General features: G+C 47.2%; 1 long non-coding RNA gene across 1 annotated transcript in view; it reads right to left on the bottom strand.

The window, feature by feature from the left end:
* LOC140396736 (uncharacterized) overlaps positions 1 to 17646 on the bottom strand; it is a 178745-nt gene extending 161099 nt beyond the window's left edge. The window contains exon 1 of the long non-coding RNA XR_011936607.1: positions 17553 to 17646. This is a non-coding gene — a long non-coding RNA (uncharacterized lncRNA). The remainder of the gene's footprint in view (positions 1 to 17552) is intronic.
* Positions 17647 to 18124: the final 478 nt, after the last annotated feature.

The following is an 18124-nucleotide window of genomic DNA, read 5'->3' as shown; positions in this document are numbered from 1 at the left end:
ATGGTTGGGACCTGTTAATTTGGGCCGACTCGATGGGCTGAATGGCCTCCTTCTGCTCTGTAAATTCTGTGAATTATCCGGGCGTTGGACTATCAATCTTGCTTCAAAAATCGGGCCCAGTTAATTTACTTGAGCAGTTCAGATGTCACAAAATCACGCTGTTCATGAACACGAGCAGGATCAACACAAACGTATTTATTTAGTGAATCAAAGTTCCCAAGCCAAGCAGTTTTTTTCTTGTCCTGCTGTGTTGAATGCGGATAGATGTGCACTCAGTCTGTGGGCTGGACATTCTTCTATAATATGGTGCTTAGTTTGCTGTCTATAAAAGCTCTGGAGGCCCAAGAAGGTAAGCTCAAATGAAGGGTAACTCAATGACAAAAGCAAAGGCCGCAACCTGCCTTACAGTCCACAGGTCCCAACTGGTGCGACCAATCACATCGGTCCCAGTTTCTGCCAGCCTTTTTAAGGCGATTTCTACGAGCCCCAGTTGGTGGGCCTCTACCCACTAACAGGGGCACTCATATTCCACAAGTCCCAAGGGGAGATAATTGGGGTGTCCCCATGGGTCTCATGGGGGTTATTACATCCCACCCCCGCAAAGTCCAAAGGTTCCCCTGTAGCTGGTTGCAGAGGGGGTGTCCTTCACCATTTTGCCTGTGGCTGTGCTTCTAGCAGCTGTGGCATCAGGTTGGAGAATGTGTATCGTGTTGGGGAGTACATTTTTCGCGCCAAACGCCGAGGGGATCCTGGCGGAGGTCCGTCTCTGACCCAGTGTCCTGTGAGAGAACTGAGGATTCTATGCCCATCTATGATGCCGAGTCATCCACGTCCTGCTGGCCTGTGCACAGGTCCCGAGTGAGAAGAGCTTCTTGGCTATCGGATGGTCGACAGGAGGGTTGATGGACCGATTCGCCCTGGTTGTAATATGTGGTGTAATTAAATAGAAACCATGCCAGCTTTGTTTCAACAGAACCTGCAGTCTCTTTCTTCATACCCTGTTTCAATGTCTGGACTGCTTTTTCAGCCAGCCTGCAATATGGGGCGGTTCGGATGTGTTTCACTCCAGTACTGTGCATAAACCTCTGAATTTCCTCACTGGTGAAGGGGCTACCATTGCCAGTGACAAGCTCCTCTGGAATCCCGCGGGTGCTGAAGGATTCGTGTAACTTATCCAATGTGACTCGCAAAGCAGTGGAAGACATTCGGTGCACATCTATCCACTTTGTGTGGGCATCACCCACACCCAGGGGCATTCCGGCCACTCCCAAGGGTGAAGCGAGGCTGACGGAGGGAGCTTCTGGTTCTACTGGCAAGCTGTACATCGCTGCATCATTTGCTCGATGTCACCACTGAGCCCTGGCCACCACATGTAACTCCCAGCGAGCTTCTTCATCTTGGGAACACCTGGGTGTCCACTATGCAAGTCCTGCACGATGGTTCGCTGACCTGGCAGCGGGACAACCACGTGGGCTCCCTGCAGGAGGATGACGTCTTCTATGCTGCGCTCCTGCTGTTTTGTTAGGTAGGCCTGCAGTTTCTCTGAGAGTTTCTCTTGTAGTCTGCCATGTAGGATGACATGGTGCAATTTCACACATACAGGGTCCTTTTGGGTCCACATGAGAATTTGTGTGGCTGTGATGAGTGACGTACCCATAAAGTTCGCTGCTAAAATAACTTTGTCCACCACTGGCAGGGCTGGGGGGCTTACAGGCAGTGGGAGTTAGCTGAGGACATCCACATGTACAATCTGTGCGCCTGGACAACATTCAAAAGTGTATTAATACGCTGCCAACAGCAATGCCCACCGTTGGATTCTGGCCAAAGCTTTTTGGCGATGTTGTATTATTTTCCTTAAAAAGGCCAAGTAAGGGCTTATGGTCTATGATTGCCGTAAAATGATGCCCATAGATATACTGATGGAATTTCTGAACTGCAAAGATCACAGCCCGTCCTTCCTTTTCAATCTGCGCATAGCGCCACTGCATCGGCCAGAGTTCTGGGCGCGTAACCTATCAGCCTTTCTATTCCATCGGCCCACCGATGGGACAACACTGCCCAATGCCATGTGAAGAGGCATCACATGTGAGGACAAGTGGAGCGACAGACTGTAGTGCGTCAATAGTTTGGAAGATGATCGTTGCCACTCCACTCTGGCACATGTGTCCACTTGCGGCGCTTTCCACGCCCATTTCTGGTTCTTCTTTAAAAGTGTGTGGAGGGAACCATGGAATTTCAAGTGCATATTGAGGTCATTCGGGCATCGAGTCTGCACCGACCCTCTGAAAGAGCACCGAGACCCACTCCTCCACCCTATTCCCATAACCCCACCTAACCTGCACATCCCTAGACACTAAGGGACAATTTAGCATGGCCAATCCACCTTACCTGCTCACCTTTGGACTGTGGAAGGAAACCAGAGCACCCGGAGGAAACCCACGCAGACAGGGATAGAAAGTGCAAACTCCACACAGACAGTCACCCAAGGCCGAAATTGAACCATGATTCCCTGGCACTGTGAGGCAGCAATGCTAACCACTGTGCTACCCGTGGCACAGTAAGGTAGCCAGGTTTGGGATGAGCTTTCCGTGACAACTGACAAGCCTAGGAACGACCTCAGCTCTTTTGTATTCTTAGGTGTCAGGGCTCCCTTGATAGCCGAAACCTTTTCCTCCACCGGGCGCAATCGCCCTTATCAAAGTGGTATCCCAGGTAAGTGACCTCTTCTACTTCGAAGATGCATTTGGCCCTCTTTGGTCTGGCACCCATGATGGAAAATCATCTCAGGGCCTCTTCTGGGTTTCCCAGGTATTCCGTCTTGGTGGCTCCTGTATTGAGTACATCGTCCAGGTACACAACCATTCTGGGGAGCCCTTGGAGAATATTTTCCATTACCTGCTGGAAAATCACACATGTCAATGACACCCCGAATGGAAGCCAGGTGTGCTCATACAACCCCCTGGGTGTTGATGCTGATGCATTTTCTAGACGTGGCCATGTCCAACTGGAGGTACACGTGAATCATGTCCAGCTTTGTGAATGGATGACCTTGGCCAACTTCACGTACAGGTCTTCTACATGTGGCATGGGGCACCTGTTCAAGCGGGTGGCCCTGTTTACTGTCATCTTGTAATCGCCACACAGGCCAACAGACTTATCTGGCTTCAACACCAGAACTATTGGCTTTGCCCTCTCTGTGAACTGGACCGGGCGTATGCTGCTCAATTTCTCCGGCCGGCTCAGAGACCCAGAGTAATCCTCTGGGGACATGTGTTCAAATCCCGCCAGGACAGATGGTGGAATTTGAATTCCATAAAAAGCTGGAATTAAAAAAGTCTTATGACGACCATGAAACTATTGTTGATTGTTGTTAAAAAAAAACATCTGGTTCACATTTAATGTCCTTTAGGGAAGGAAATCTGTCATCCTTATCTGGTCTGGCCTACATGTGACTCCAGACATGTTGACTCTTAAATGCCCTCAGAGATGGGCAACAAATGCTGGCCCGGCCAGAAACGCCCACATCCCATGAATGAATAAACAAAAGTTTGTCACCCACTTTCGTAAACAGGGCATATGGGATTGTCATGCCCTAAAATATTTCGGTTGGGCCTCCGGGTCAATGTAGATATTTGCTTTGGAAGCCTTTATTTTTCCCAGGCCTTCCTCGAAAATTTCCAAATTTTTTCCAAGGACTTTGTACGAACCGCCAGTACCCATCTGGACAATTTGTTGCTAGTCCAGGTGGAGTTTTTGTAACCCATCACGGCCTTGGAGGCTGGGTCCGGGTCCTTGCACCACTACCAGTGGTAGCTCGACCGACTGTTGCCTGTGGGTAACTGGAGTCACCATGGTCCCGAAGATGGTCAATGGTTTCCCAGTGTAAGTTGCCAGCCAGGCCTTGGTATCCTTCAAGCCCAGGTGTTGGATTCCCTAAAGGAGCTCATGGAATGTTTGTTGTCCATTAATAGAAACAACAACCTCCCTATCGATTTCCATGTCCAAGGAAGGGGTGATGGTTGGAGTTTTGGAGAATAAAACTTGGAGTTTTATTCTTATTGGATCTACTTTGGGGGCCAAATTGCAGTTTAACTGCATGAAGTTGTCTTCCTCGGGTGGGGCAATGTGCAAAGCCCTGGCTCGGGCACTTGTGTCGCTTGTGTCACCTGGCCAGGGCGCTCGCTGTCGATTCTGGTAGCTTCAACCCCCACGGTTCCTGCAATTGCAGCATTGTTGAGGGTACTCCTCATCATCCACTGGGGAGATGGCCCATCGAGCTGTGGTGGCCCTTGGCCATCCGGTCTGACCACAAAGCTGTTATGGTGATAACTGGGTCACGCTCTGGGGCGTGACTGTGGGCCGGCTAACCACAGCACCACCAAACTTTTTTTTTAAGAAGGTGAATAAATAGCAATGATCTTCATTGTACTTTGATGGATTAATGCCTCCACTGATATATAATGAACCAAGGTATTCAACCAAGCACATGGAGCATTTGTATGTTAATAGTCACACAGTCCATGAGATTTATGTTTGTGGTAGTAATATTAATAAAGATGTGGCATGATGGAATCACAAAACAAGTATGCATTGTAATACCTGCAATTGATTAATACATTCCTGAGACAAAGAGTTGACTGATAGAATACAGCGAAGGGACTGACGTACAAATATGACTGTTGATGAATTAAGCTTTCCTGAGTTCTTGACTCACATCCTTGCATTTTGAGCAGTAACGCTTTCCCAAAGCAGAGCAGGACCAATCATGAAAGGATACAGAGGAGAACTGTCAAACATTTCATGGAAAGGTATCACAAAGTCACAGACCCCGAGTAAATCAAGCCTAAACCCCTCGATGGGAGGAGCAGATATGGGCAGTCGGGTCGAGATTTCAGTTTGGTCTTGTTTCCTTTCTGCAAAAAGCACTTTTTTTTTTACATAATAGAACACTTTCAGAAATTTATTAGTTCAGCAAATGAGCAGCTATGGGTCAGTGCCCAACAAAATAAAGTTAATTGATTGGCGTCATTTTGTTATTCAATTTGCATGTAAAAGTTGAAATAAATTAACAACCTAGTTCGCCTCAATTAGAAAGGCCCAGCTTGAATGGAATTTATGAATGAAGCAAATCAGTACGCTGAACCTTGTAGCAATGTCAATTACAAGAAGGTGGTATAACTGTTTTTCCTGTTCCAGCAATCTGTGTAATTCAGCTCTTTCACGCCTTTTGTTCTCTCTGGGGGCTGCCATTAACACTCTTTTCCCTGGGTTTCTGTGGCTATGACTCATCTTTCATTCTCACTCCACGGTATAAATATTTCTCACTTTCTCTGTCTGATAGCTTTGACAAAGAGTCATTGGACCGAAACATTGGCTCTTTTTCTCTCATGAAAATGATGGTCACTCTGGAATTGTCCTGAGCAATAGTTTCATCCAAAACAATGAGGAGTGGCCCAAGTCAAAACACTGTCGAAAGGCTGCAACCTCAGAAGTTTTGAGGCAGGTTCCCAACTAAAACATTCTCTGCCAGGGACCCACCTTGAATCTTGAGGAATTGTTCCCATTCGAGATATTCAAGGAGGGGGCTCTATTCTAAACAGTCAAAGGAAGCCACCCTACCTGAGGAGGGTAGATTCCTCAGGGAAGATCCTGCTTTGATCACTGAATGCTCTTTAACCCCAGATATCGACTGACCAGCTGTGCATTTCCATCATTTTCTGTTGCCGTTATTAATTTTAGGTGATGGATCTGACTCACTGGCAGTACTTTGGGAGGTGCACGACTGCTTATTTTGCCTTTCAACGTATTTAATTTTTGCCCACTCTTACAGTTCATCTGCGTTTTGCTTTGTGAATTAATCACAGGCTTTAAGCATTACAACTCAAGCAGAAGAAGTACAAACTAACCCAAACATTATGGGGCAGTCTGACTAATATGAGTTTACAGATGATTTACCACCACTTTCTAAGGCACTGAATATGCGTTATTTGAGTCATAATCAAAGTCCGATTCAATAACTCTCCCCTTGAAGAGAAGGCTTTAGTCACCAATCTGATTTATCTGTCGTAAATCAGGGCATTTTGAAGTCGAGAGCAGCTGAGTTTCATTATTCGTTAAGTCAGGATTTAAAGTCAAGCACAATTTTTAAGACTTGCTCCAGCAGTCAAATTATATTTTGTTGTAAAATTCAAAGGCGAGTAAAGCATTATGAAAATAGACATTGTCCCCCATTCAACTCTTATTAAAGGATCTCCTGGCACAAGTCAAGCAGTCGTTGTCATTTATTACAAGAGGAATGGAAGATAAAAGTCGGGATGTTTTGCTCCAATTGTACAGGGCGTTGGTGAGACCACTTTCAAAGTACTGTGTCCACTTTTGGTCTTCTTGATCAATGAACAATCTGAATGCATTATGCATGAGCAGCAATTCAGAGGAGGTTCACTTGGCTGGTACCTGTGATGGGGGCGTTATCCTTTGAGGAAAGACTTTACAGGCTGGACCTGTATCATTGGAGTTTAGAAGAGTGAGAGGTGATCTTATTGAAACATGTAAAATCCTGAGGCTTGACAAAGTGCATGTTGAGAGGGTGATCCCTTGTGGGAGTGACTAGAACAAGGGAACACAACTGAAAAGTAAGGGGTCTTTTTCATTCAGAGGGTCAAGAATCTTCCATAGGAAGCGATGGATGCAAGGTCAATGTATATTTTAAAGGCAGATTCTTGACGAACAAGGGAGTCAAAGATTACCGGGGCAGGCAGATCAGGTGAGATTTTCCGGTCCCACTGTCCAAAGTCAATAGATGTTTGGCTGCATCTCTCATTTGTCCGGCCCACCTGCAACTGGTCCTGCCACGGGTGGGACTGGAAAATCCCAGCTCTGGAGTTGAGGCCACAATCAGATCAGCTGGAGGGGCCAAATGGCCAACCTCTGCGTCTAATTCGTATGTCTGTATATAATGCTGTCCTTGCGCTTCCTGGACAAGTCAGAACAGGACTGTTAGGTGTCTAATTCAGACTAACCTTGATAAATAGTGAGGTGTTGCATCTTGGTAGCAAAAATAAAGACATTACCCACACCCTCCAAAAGTGGAGTGGAAGAGCAAAGGGGTCTCGAGATAGAGGTGAATAAATCATCAAATGCCAGATTTTCGATTTCCAAAGCAATCACAAATGCTAACAAAACACTGGGATCTATTTCAAAGCAGTGAAGTGATCATAAAGTTGCATAGTTATGGCTTGTATAAAAAGAAGCAATGCAGAAAGTGCAAAAAAGGTACGGCAGCAATCAAGGACCACAGCTGCTGAGTAAGAGTAACATAGAACCTAAAAGCCTCAATGGTCCCAGTGTACTGGTTATGACAGTCAAAGCACCATTCATGACATAAGTGCAAGGACTGGGGTCAATATTTAATGTCAAGGTCACTGGACGCAAACTACCAGAAGCCAGACTGTGGGTGAAAGGACATGGTTCTTTTGAGTCTAATTAAGACCCTCATTGTGAATGCACAGTCACATCTGCGGGGAGTGCTCAGCCGCCTGTCATCCTCCAGGACGATATCATACTGCAAGGGTATGCTATGTACAGACTGAGGGCAGTTAAAGGGCATTGTCAGAAACCACTCTACCCTTTCCCCAACAAGAACAGCTGACAAGCACTTCAGATGATGGACATTGGCCCTTTAATGGAGGGCACGTGATGATGGGCTAAACAAACACTTGGCTTAAGCGTTTGGAACCATGGATTTTCATCATCTATAACAATTATCAAAGTGGCATGTGGCTAGGGAGAGCTGGCAATGACCATTTTTGTCTATGACTATCTGTTCAGAGCCAATCACTTGTGATGTGGTGATTGATTCATCACAATAATCTTGCTTGTAATCTCTTGTTGGTTCAGTTCTTCCTTCAGATTGGTCCTTCTGTTATAGAATTTTTTGAAAAAACTGACCTAAAATGCATAACCACGTAACAGTGTTGAAATTTGATGGCAGTTTTCTTTTGACAAATAACATTTGTTGCGCTGTCATAACCTCACAGCTGAGAGCCAAGAGATAAAATATTGAACCAAAGCAATCTGGTTTCAGGGCACGCTTAGTGAGTCACAAGGAAACTATCTGAAAAAAAAATTGCACATTTTCCCCCTCGGTTATTTCCAAATGAAATTTTCTGCTTTCTTCCATCTGAACCACGTGAAACATTTCAAATGAAGAGAAGTGACAAATGTGACATTTTCAAATTATAATGCCTCAATGTCACAATCACTTACCCAAGATCAATTTTCCTCTGCAAGTAGCTATTTGCATTCCAAAGCATTTCTTTGATTATACACTTCAGTATGAATTCAGACACATCATCACAGCCGATTACAATGGTCAACATAGGAACAAATTATTGCTGCTAGACTTAACCCTTCAGAGAGTTTCAATCATACAATCTTTTATAATCTTTCTGAAGCAATATTAAGAAAAGAACATGACTTGAAAATTAAGCCACAAAAATATACAAAGCAGCCACTCTTTCAGGATAAACACTTTCAACAGAAAACACACCTTTCGGTTTCCGTGTTTCGTAACAAACAGAAGAAAATAACGTGCGATACGTTTATATCGCACTTGTTGCATCTCTCAGTGACGTCCCAAAGTGATGAGTCACTTTGAAATGTTTGACTGCCACCACGTTGGGAAAGGAAAACATTATTTTCATACACAATCCCATTATCAACGCTGAGATTAATTACTTGCCAACGATTTGAATGTGTGATTGGCAGACCAGAAACTATAAGGCTAGGAGTCAAGAGCTGGCAAGTGGGATTCAGCTGAGCAGCACGGTCTCAGGTGGAACAGACATAATGTGCCGAATGGCCTCCCTCTGTGCTGCAAAATTCTACGATTCAATGGTAACCTTCAATGGTTAACACAGCAGATTATGTTTCTGTTCTTCTGCAACGGCATGGAGCCAGAAGAATGAGTACGCCCTGTTTCATCTTGAAGCACAACATCTTCAGCAATGTGACGCCAGCTGATGGATGCTGCTTGCCAAAGGCCTCAGTAGAACTGCCTATTCCTCCTTTTAAAAATTCCACGTGATCTTTATCTTCAATCTGAAATGCCAATTTGTGAGCTTATTCAAACAATGGCACCTCTGACACTGCAGCATTCCCTCAGCATTGCACTGAGGGTACCAATTAATTTGATGCACCAAATTCCCCCAAATTATTTGAAACCCTCTGAGTCAGTGACGGAGGGATTGGCAAACAAGTTTAACGGATATCCTACATACAGCTAAAATAACCAGAGCCAAATTGTGAATGAGCAGGATTCTTCAGCCACTCCCTCCTGGCAACTGGAAACCTGGCAACTTGCAGCGGGCGCAGCCAAAGAATCCAGCCCCATGACTCAGTTTTTACCTCCCATCAGCTTATTCTTCCCCTAATGATGCTGTGTCTTGTTGAGGTATCCTGTTGGTGGTCCACAGACATCGCCATTCTTGTCATACCTCAAATAAGTGATAATTTCTTTAGTCCCATCCGTTATTGTATTCCTTGGGTGTTTCAATATTCAGCAGTCATTTCATTGCTGGTTTCAAGACATCAATTATTATCTTTATTAGCTGAGGCAAAGACTATAAGAGCTTAGGGTGGCTATACATAAAACTCGTTAGGCCATAGGTAGAGTGCTGTGTTCAGTTCTGGTCGCCACCTTGTAGGAAGGATGTGATTCCACGAGAAACGATGCAGAGGAGATGCACCAGGATGCTGCTGGGGCAGGAGCATTTCAGCTGTGAAGAGAGGCTGGTTATGGGGTTGTTTTCCTTGGAGCAGAGAAGGCTGAGGGGTTACCTGATTAAGTTGTGGAAAATTATGAGGGACAGAGCTAGATGAGGAAGAAATCTTTCTCCATAGTAGACGGATCAATAAACATGGGGTATAGATTTAAGGTAAGGGGTAGGAGATTTAGAGGGGATTTGAGAAAACTCTTTTTCACCCAGAGGTGATAAACTCACTGCCTCAAAGATTGGGAGTGGTGGCAAGCCTCGCGAAGCATTTAGACGTGCACCTGAAATGCGAAAGCATACATGGCTCCGGACCAAGTGCTGGAAAATAGATTTAGAATAGACAGGTGTTTGATGGCAGTCCAAACACAATGGGTCAAACTCTATGACTATGTGGTGGGGAAGGAAATGCATATGCAATGATAAACTATTTTTGATAATTGAGGATTCTGGGAAGAAAGGGGCATGGTCTAAAAAATTAGAGTTAGACCCTTCAGCTGCTACATACATAGTTGATACATAGAATTTACAGTGCAGAAAGAGGCAATTCGGCCCATCGAGTCTGCACCGGCTCTTGGAAAGAGCACCCGACCCAAGGTCAACACCTCCACCCTATCCCCATAGCCCAGTAACCCCACCCAACACTAAGGGCATTTTTGGACACTAAGGGCAATTTATCATGGCCAATCCACCTAACCTGCACATCTTTGGACTGTGGGAGGAAACCGGAGCACCCGGAGGAAACCCACGCACACACGGGGAGGATGTGCAGACTCCGCACAGACAGTGACCCAAGCCAGAATCGAACCTGGGCACCTGGAGCTGTGAAGCAATTGTGCTATCCACAAGGCTACCGTGCGGCCCCACGATATAGATGTATATTAACTGCAGTGATTCATCAAAGGGCTCTGTCCTGAAACCATTACATTAACCAGCATGTTTTAATTGTTGGGATGAATTAGAGTGTTTTGTTCCTTTGGAGAAAGTACCATAATGAACTCAAAACTGCAGAAAATATGCTGGAAAACCTCCTGTTTTATTTGGTCTGTGACTTCAGTGTCAGGAGATATTTAGTTTTGAAAAAATTGCTCTGCTGCTGAAAGATAAAAAAGTCGGAGCACCTGCTCTCCTCCACTGAAGGGCAGAAGTCATTAAATGACAAAAGGGATGATGGTGCAAGGGAAAATGGATGACAGAAGGACTGGTCACCGAAACAAAAGACTTGCCCAGAGGATGTGTAAATAGCCATGGCTGAATAGAAGACAGTAAAGGACCATGGAAAATCTGGCAAACAGGAGAGAGGTCTCCCTTGGTCCGAGGATTGGGCTGAGCGTAGACCCCACTGCTGTGAACCACCCAGCCAGCTGTGTACCACTCGGGAATACCGTTGCCCAAGCACCAACTTACAGCTTCCCCATTTCCGGGAGCCCTATTGTCTGCTGACCAAGCGTGTGAACAGTGGTTAAGGTCTCGGGTTGTTCCGGTTGGTGTTGAGGCCGGGAAGCAGTAAACTAATGATCCGAACAATACGGTACTTTTGGAGCATCCTTGCACCCACGTCTTTCTTCCACCTGGTACCAATCATGTAAAAGGTGGTTGAAACATACACACATAGAGAAGGAGGCCATTCATCCCTTTGAGCCTGCTCCACCATTCACTATGATCATGGCTGATCATCAGGTTCAATACCCTGATCCTGCCTTCCCCCTATCCCTTGCCCCCTTTAGCCCGGGGGGGCGGCGCGGAGAAGGCAACCTCACACGCATGCACAAACTCGTGCCGGCCATGGCGCGCATGCGTGAACTCGCAGCGGCCGTGCTGGCGCCCATATCGGCAGCTGGAGCTGTGTGAAGCACTCGAGTGCGTTGCTGACCTCTGTGCGGATGAGGATCGCTGCTCCTAGGGGCCAGATGACGCCATCGTAAAACGCTCCGGCGTTTACGACGGCATCAACACTTAGCCCCAGGACCGGTGCTGGTCCGCGCATGCGCGTGGTGGCCGTTTCCGCGCCAGCGCTGCGCAACATGGCGGAGCCACACAGCGGGCCTGCGCAGAAGGAGGTAGGCCACCTCCAGATCGCACCCGTCTGCTGATCGGTAGCCCCCGATCGCGGGCCTGGCCGTCGTGCAGGCCCCCCCTGGAGTCTGATCCCCCGCCTCCCCACCAGAACGGCCACCACCGCCGTGAGTTTGAGTCCAGGTTGGAACCACGGTGGTGGAACTCAGTGGGAACTCGGCCCGTCGGCCATGGAGAATCGCCGCGGGGGCCGTTTTCAATGGCCCTCGACAGGCACCGCGTCAACCGTGCACACACGACTGCCGCTGATTATGAATTCCCCTGTTTCTGGCGGCACGTGGCACAGTGGTTAGCATTGCTGCCTACGGCACTGGGGACCTGGGTTCGAATCCCGGCCCTGGGTCACTGTCCGTATGGAGTTTGCACATTCTCCCCGTGTCTGCGTGGGTTTCACCCCCACAACCCAACGATGTGCAGCTTAGGTGGATTGGTCACGCTAAATTGCCCCTTAATTGGAAAAAAAATAAAATAATTGGGTACTCTAAATTTATTTATTTTTTAAAAAATGAATTCCCCCGTTTCTGACTGTAAGGGGCCTATAATCGTTTCCAATCAATCTTTTTCGCTTTACGTACCTGTAGAAACTTTTACAGTCAGTTTTTATGTTTCCCCACCGGCTTACTTTCATTTTCCTCTTCTTAATCAATCCCTTTATCTATCTTTGCTGAATTTTAAAACTGTTCTCAATCCTCAGGTTTATTGCTTTTTCTTGCTAACTTGTTTGCCTCTCTTTGAATCTCCTATTATCTCGAATTTCCCTTGTCAGCCATGGTTTGACCACAGCCCCTTTCTACTCTTGTTCCAAATAGAAATAAACAATTTTTGGAGTGTGGCAGGATTCTCCAATCCCACAGCAGAGCGTCCACACCGTCGTAAAATCCGACGGCGTGAACGGGCCGCTCCCACGTCAAATTCTGGCCCCTACAGGGGCCAGCACGGCACTGGAGCGGTTCACGCCGCTCCAGTTGCAGATCCCGGCACGAACTGGCCACCTTGGGATCCACGCATGAGCAGTTCCGCCGGCGCCAAAGAGAACATGCGCAGTAGCGCTGGCGCCAACGCACGCATGCGCAGTGGCCTCCTTCAACGCACCGGCCCCGACGCAACATGGCGCAGGGCTACAGGGGCCGGCACGTAGGAAAGGAGGCCCCCAGCCACAGAGGCCAGACTGCCGATCAGTCGGTCCCGATCGCAGGCCAGGCCACATCGGAGGCCCCCCCGGGGTCAGACCTCCCCTCCCCCCCACAGGCCGCCAACGAACCCTTACACGCCGAGGTCCCGCCGGCCCAGAGCAGGTTAGAACGGCACCGGCGGGACTCGGCTCTTTTCCGACAGCCGCTCAGCCCATCCGGGTCGGAGATTCGGCGGGCCAGCCGCGTAGAGCGGCTCATGACCTGCGCCGCGCCAACCACGCCGGCGCCAATGGCGGCGATTCTCCGCACTGTGTGCCAGCGTCGGGGCGGCATGGCCCGTTCGTGGGCATTCTCCGGCCCGGCGCGGGACTGGGAGAATCCCGCCCAAGGGTGCCTGCCATTGCCTGTCCGCTGTCTTTCCTTTCAGGAATGTTTCCCAGTCAAATCATGTCTCATCCCATCAGCATTACCTTTTCTAAGAATACCTCACCAATGTAAAGAATTCTAACACATTATAGTTACTCATCCCCAAGTTTGGAACACTCTTGTGCAGATGGCAATTGATGTCAGATTAAATTAAAATTCAATTTAAAACTGAGTTGGATGGATGATTGTTAATCAAAGGTACTGAGGAAGAAAAAACAAAGACAAGGATGTGGAACTAGTCTGATAACAGATTAGGCATGATCCCAATGAATGCCAGAATAGGTTAAATGTTCTTCTCCTTTTCCTACATTCCGACAGGTTGCTAAATCTCGCAAAAATTCCCGCTGAGCCACAATTCTCACTCAATATTCCACACATGCACATTTAATAATCTCGCCAAGGCCATTCCTCCAGCACCGTTTCCTCCCATTTACATAATAACAGTGCTGCAGCTTATAGCGCACAAGTCTAAGCCTGGGAATTTACAGAATACCGACCCGCTCAAGAGGGAAGTTCATACTCCGCCAAGCCCACGGGGAGATCTATTGATGATCCCCATGTCCTTCGCGGCCAACCTAACAACACGCTACAGCAGGATTGCCAAGATCGCAATTAAGAGCACAAACTGGAAAGCAGAGGGCCAGGGTATACCAGTGTAGCGGTTATAATGCTCAGATGATAAATCAAAGGCTTGGGCCTGGGGTATGACTTCATATCCCACAATCGCAATTTGATCATTTAAATCCAACTAAAAAAAACAGGAGAAAAGCTGCTATCAGTGACCACAGAGTTGTTGGATTGTTATAAAAATCCACTGGTTCACAAATGTACTTCTAAGAAAAGGAATCTGCAGTCCTATCCAGTTCTGTGTGGTAATTCTAGTTCTTACGCACCTTTACAAGTAGCCTAGTAAGTCACAGAATTGTATCATCACCCTGACATGAACAGCAGGGCCTTGTCAATGACGTCACACGAAAATGACTAATAATTTTAAAGAAGGCAAACAGAAGGCCTTCCCAAATCTTTCATCTTAGAAGTGAGCAATTGCTCTCGGTTTAATGTGGAATGGTTCCCATCAGCCATGTCATATTACGTTTGCTCCACTAGAAGGTGTGAGCATTCGTTTACACAGAACTTAATGAATTCAGTAGCCCCTGTGAGAAGTGGTAAGGACATGCTGATAATAAATTGACAATCAACTCCTGATTTTAACCTTCTAAAATTTCCATTTGAATATGAAAGGACCTCAGTAAGCTCAGGGCTAATGGGTGCACTTGACAGCACTATCAGGAGACAGTCCTGTCTCTTGGAGGAGGAGAAAAGATCTTGCAAAGGATTAATTCCAAATTTTAGTTGTCAAGGATAATTGGTGCACTTGAAAGGAAGTTATTATTAATGTCCGGAATTAATGTATTTCCACTTTACAGGACTGGCCAATGAGACTGATACTCCTCAGCTACAAATTACAAGAAAACAACAACTTGCATTTACTTAGCACCTCACAGTGGAAAGACATGGCAAGGAACTTTACAGAGTTTGATCAGACAGAAGTCGGAGAGTTAACCAAAGGTTTTGTCCAAGAGATGAGTGTTAATAATAATCGCAAAGGAAGAACAGGGGTGATCAGGGTGCAGAGAATTGGGCAGTATGTGCCTTAGCTGTCTTACGGCAACGATAGGGCAAGGGTGCCAGGGTGGAACAGCGAGAGTCAGGCAAGCGGAGAGTTCTGGGCTGGGGCTTTAGGGCAAAGGAAATTACAGAGGTCGGAAAAGTTGAGGATTTGAACTTGAAATTGGAAATGCTGGACAACCAGGAGCTGACTTAAGATGTGGGGCTGGATTCTCTGTTTTTAGGACTATGTCCCCACGCCGTCATAAAATCTGTGGCCTTTCATGACCGAAAAACTGGCGTGAAAGGGCCACATATTCATAGCTCTGCAGGGCGCTAGCAGTGAACTGTCGGGAAGCTTGGAGCTTTTGCTGCAGATACGGCCCCCGCACGTCTGGGTCAGAGGCCGCATCGTGCTCCATGTTGGACCCTCCGAATAGTGCGCCCGATCGGCCGCGCGCCCGACCTGGAACTCTCGCCCAAAATTAGTCCGGTGCCGTTTCAGGCCCCCTGCCCTCCGGTCGGCTCGCCCCCGGCCATGGCGGCCGCGGACTGAGCCTGCAGCCGCCACGCTAGAATCCCGACTGCAGGACCACATTAGATCCATGCCATCGGGACTTCGGCCGGTCGGGAGCAGAGAATGGCGGGGTGGACCTCCATCCAGGGCCGCAGGTAGGCCATATGTGGCTTTTTGGGACTCGGATAATCGGGGAACTGGCACTGGTCCCAATTTTGCGCGCCGAAGTGGATTCTCCGCCCCGGCGCCGGACGCAATTTCGCCGTCGGGGTGCGGAGAATCCAGCCCATGACATCGGGCTGTATTTTCATCCCCAAGGCAGGCAGTGGGAGTCAGGAATATTCATGGCACAGCCTGCCTGCCTCGGGTGAAAGTTTGAGGTTGGGTGTGGTTGCAGTCAAGCCAGCCGACAGGGTAATGGTTCAGAGGCAGCTACAAGGGCTGCTGAGTGCAAAATGGGGTATTTAAAAGGTCTGCCTCAGTGCTGGGAGCCTTCATCCCAGTTACATAGAAAAAGTAAGATCCTGTAGCCCTCAGCCCTCAATCCCTCCTCACCCCCACATATTCCCCCATACCCTATTTCTGCCACTGCATGCCCGACACCCACCCCTTATGAACCCTCATACCCCCATGCCAAGGTATGACACTTCATGCCCATTCACCCACTGAAGACCCAACCCAATAGTAACAATAAAATGTATACAAAAGAAACCTACAAAGAAAAAAGTCATTCATTGATAACGTGCCATTTTTTTGGAGGATGCAAGAATACACAATTACGCTTGACTGAGAATCCAAAACTCCATTAGACTGTTAACAGCTGAGCCCCAGGGAAAACGGTGGTTCTCTGATGTCTTCAGCCAATTGCATAATGCTTATTTACACACCATATCTTCAGGGTGCACATTGTGCATCACGGCAAAGACCACTCCGAAGATAATATCCTTCCTTTCTTCCTATCCACCTGCTTGCCAAAACCCACCATCCCTAACCCTTCCCCATCACTAAACTGCTCGAATATTTCATGCCCAGCCACACCTTGGCCCGTGATTCATGGTGCTTTTTATTGGGCCTGCTTGCAGTCCTGGCAGTGCCCACTAAAGGGCTCTTGGTGGTGGCAGGACTGCTGGTGAACTGAGCATCGTCCCAAATAAAGGGTACCCCCCCCCCACATAACATGCAACCCTAGGACATGTCTATCCTCACACTGAAGCCCACCAGGTCGGGAGTGGGGTTGGGAATCCTGAAACCGCATCCAGGTTGCCATTACACCCCCCCCCCCCCCCCCCCCCCACCCCTCCCCCCATTCCCCATGGAGTCTCCTGAATAAGTTAAAATCTGGTCCATAAATGCAAGTCTTTCTCTTTTCTTAATCTGAACTGTCAGAACAGGCAAAATAGGATTGCATTTAGCAATTTATTTGTCAACATTCCAGATTGGGCTCCGAGAGAATGCAACACAAGGCTTGTAATGTTATTAGCAATAAACAGGGTAATTTAACCAAACAATATTGTCAAGAATCAATACTGGACATGAACCTGACCTGCATTTATTGCCACTAATAGAATTGCAAGAGGATATATGCAGAGATTTTTGATGTGAACATAATTCAGGACTACATTTGACAGCAGGGTCTGACGTGAAAAATATTAACCAGCATCCTACCTCTACAAAGCAATTAACATTGTCAATTTTGATTTCAGACAATCAAAAACTAATATGAATGAAATTCATTAGCTGGGACAGTCAGCTTCAATTGTTCTCTTTCGCCGGAACCCTATCCACCAGCTGAAACGTCAACATTATCCGCCACTATGGTGCTGGATTTGCAACCTACAGGATACGCAGCAGTTATTTGTCAAGGGTTCTTCAGACATGTGACTTCTCCCGCCTCAAAAGACAAAGACCACAGGTGCATGGTAATACCACCACCTTCAAATTCCCTGCCAAGTCACATACCCCCACCCTGACAGATGTCACTGTTCCTTCATTGCAACTGGGTCAAAATCCTGGTATTCCTACCTCTACCATTGTAGATGAATTGCACCATCCCCACACAGACTGTCGTGGTTCACGAAGCACCACCTTCTGGAGATGAGGTTCTGAATAGGCAACAAATGCCTGACTGGATGGAATGAAAATAAAGACAGCTTATAATTTAATATATAATAATAATAATCTTTATTGGCACAAGCAGGCTTACATTAACACTGCAATGAAGTTACTGTCAAAAGCCCCGAATCGCCACATTCCAGCGACTGTACGGGTACACGGAGGGAGAATTCAGAATGTCCAAATTAACTAACGGCACGTCTTATTACTTAACAGCATGTCTTAGTGAGGGACTGAATTGATCAGCATGATCTTGAGACCTGCAGGTTTGATTGTTATTCTCTCTTGAGTTTGCTGATCCCAGGCAGGTTGCAATATTAGACAGCAATCAGCCAGGGCCTCTGATTCTGCTTCCAGTGGCCTGTACTAAAAAGAATGGGTGCTGAGCGAGGGTTGGAATGGCTCTGCTCAGACATGCTGATGTTTGTGTAATCTGCCAGCATTCATGACGCTGACTCACAGGTGAAATTTGGCCATTTAAG

The sequence above is a fragment of the Scyliorhinus torazame genome, chromosome 20 (assembly GCF_047496885.1).
Source record: "Scyliorhinus torazame isolate Kashiwa2021f chromosome 20, sScyTor2.1, whole genome shotgun sequence".
Classification (NCBI taxonomy): domain Eukaryota; kingdom Metazoa; phylum Chordata; class Chondrichthyes; order Carcharhiniformes; family Scyliorhinidae; genus Scyliorhinus; species Scyliorhinus torazame.
This window is presented reverse-complemented; position numbering and strand designations above follow the sequence as displayed.